Genomic DNA, 2,181 nt, shown 5'->3' on the forward strand with positions numbered 1-2,181 from the left:
ATGTGGCTTGTTGGATGCAAAATTGGCTCAGTGGCAGGAAGCAAAGGGTAATGGTCGACGGGTGTTTTTGTGGTTGGAAGGCTGTTTCCAGTGGGGTGCCGCATGGCTCGGTACTTGTCCCTTTGCTTTTTGTGGTATACATTAACGATTTGGACCTCAACTTAGGGGGCATGATTGAGAAAGTTGCGGGTGACACAAAAATAGGCCATATGGTTGATAGCGAGGAGGAAAGCTCCAGACTGTGGTGGTTCAGGCTATTTTCTGATAACAAGGCACTCAATCCATCTATAAACGAATTTTGAACGAATACGTGTGTTTGACCCAGCACAGGCACGATGGGCCGAATAATAACCTCTTGTGGACTAATATAATACGATGATACCAAGTGTTATCAGACGGAAAAGCAACACATTCCAAATAAGAGCAGAGAGAGGAAACTAGTCTAACAGCATAACAGCACGGTGAGATATTGTATTTGAGAAGGATGAGGAGGGATAGTTTATCATGGTGGTAGTCACATCGGGCATCATTTGTGACTTTGAGAAGGACCATTTCATGCTGCGACAGAGGTGGAAACCAAATTGGAGAGATTCAGCCCGGGCGCGGCCCTATGGTGCGGGGTGAGACGGAGGGGGGCGGGTGGAATCAGCATATAATTTTAAAACGGTACTCGCCCAACGTGGGGCTCAAACCCACTACCCTGAGAGTTTTTAAAGATAAGGGGGAGCAGCCACTGTCTGTGTCTCTTGCTGCAATGGAAAGAACACATTCCAAGTACGAGTAGAGAGAGCACACCATTCAGCTACCCATTGTGTGACATACTATGCCATCGGTTTCCGTAGTGTAGCGGTTATCACGTTTGCTTTACACGCGAAAAGTCCCCGGTTCGATCCCGGGCGGAAGCATTATGTTGGAACTTGGTCTCCACAAGCATCCAGATCGATTTTCTTCTCATGCCGAAAAGGGAGACAGTGGCTGTTCCCTTATTCTTTGTAAGCTGCATCTTTTACTTCACTTCATTAAACAGATAATTTTGAGTGAGAGAAAACTGATCCACAGTGACGCTCTTTTCAAGTTTTATTCCCTTCTAATCTGGATATATTGGCTTTGGACAGAGTGGCTTTTGAAAGGAATTGGTCGGGTGGGATCTACAAACCTTTTCCAACGGTGGGGAATAAGGGAAGCGAACCAACCATCCAGCAAGTTCTCCCGAATTCTCCGGTTCAATGGGAAACCGACCAACAAAAGCCCTTTCATTGACCGTGGAGGTTCAGACAATTTTCTGATAACAAAGCGCTCAATCTATTTCTCTTGTCTATTTCCCGATGTTTCCGGATACTGTCTGCGTCTCTGCCCTGTGTTTATCTCACTATGTGTCCACCTGCAGGGTGGTTCTTGAACGAAGATGTGTGTTTGTCTTCTGTTCTTTACATTAAATAAATGAGGTCATCAGGTGCTTCCCTCCCGACCAGAGGCAGACTTTCGAGCAGGGTTCTGTTTATTGTGAAGACGCAAAGAAAAATTGAATTGCGGAATTGTTCAAACCGGCTCTCAGGGAAAAAACTGTGATCCCCACGTGATTTGAACACACAACCTTCTGATCTGGAGTCAGACGCGCTACCTTTGCGCCACGAGGCCTGGATGCTATAATGCGTGTTTGTTTCTATCAATGTTTGTCAAGCACCGCTTTAGAGCTCCGAGATTGGTGGAATGCGTTGGCTTTCAAATCCCCGCCCACTCCCACCAGATGTCAGGCAGCATCAGAAGGATCCTTCACCTGTCAGCGGCAGCATGGCGCTCGCTTCCATCGCCTGCTGTCAGCGGACTGCAGCAAATCCAATTACATTCATCCTGCACCCAGAATTATCACATCACAGGAAATGGATGTGGGAAACTGCTCAAGGTACATAACAGGAGGGGATCTTCTGAAAAACACTTAGACTTTCGGTGTTTAGACTTCGATTAGAACTGCAAAAAAGAACGTGTGAAAATATAAACTATGGTGTGATGTTTATATATGTGGGAAACTGCTCAAAATACATAACAGGACGGGAAACTTCTGAAAAACACATGGAATTTCGATGTTTGGACTTTGTTGAGAACTGCAAAAAAGAACGTGTGAAAATATAAATTATGGGTGTGATGCTTATATATAAAGTGAATGTTTCTTTGCGGATTTCT

The 2,181-nt window shown here is 45.3% G+C and overlaps 1 non-coding gene across 1 annotated transcript; it reads left to right on the forward strand.

Moving 5' to 3' along the window:
* The first annotated feature begins 832 nt into the window (after positions 1-832).
* On the forward strand, positions 833-905 carry trnav-uac (transfer RNA valine (anticodon UAC)). The gene has a single exon. It is a non-coding gene; the product is annotated as a tRNA-Val (tRNA).
* Positions 906-2,181: the final 1,276 nt, after the last annotated feature.

Source organism: Heptranchias perlo, unplaced genomic scaffold (genome assembly GCF_035084215.1).
Source record: "Heptranchias perlo isolate sHepPer1 unplaced genomic scaffold, sHepPer1.hap1 HAP1_SCAFFOLD_59, whole genome shotgun sequence".
Lineage (NCBI taxonomy): Eukaryota > Metazoa > Chordata > Chondrichthyes > Hexanchiformes > Hexanchidae > Heptranchias > Heptranchias perlo.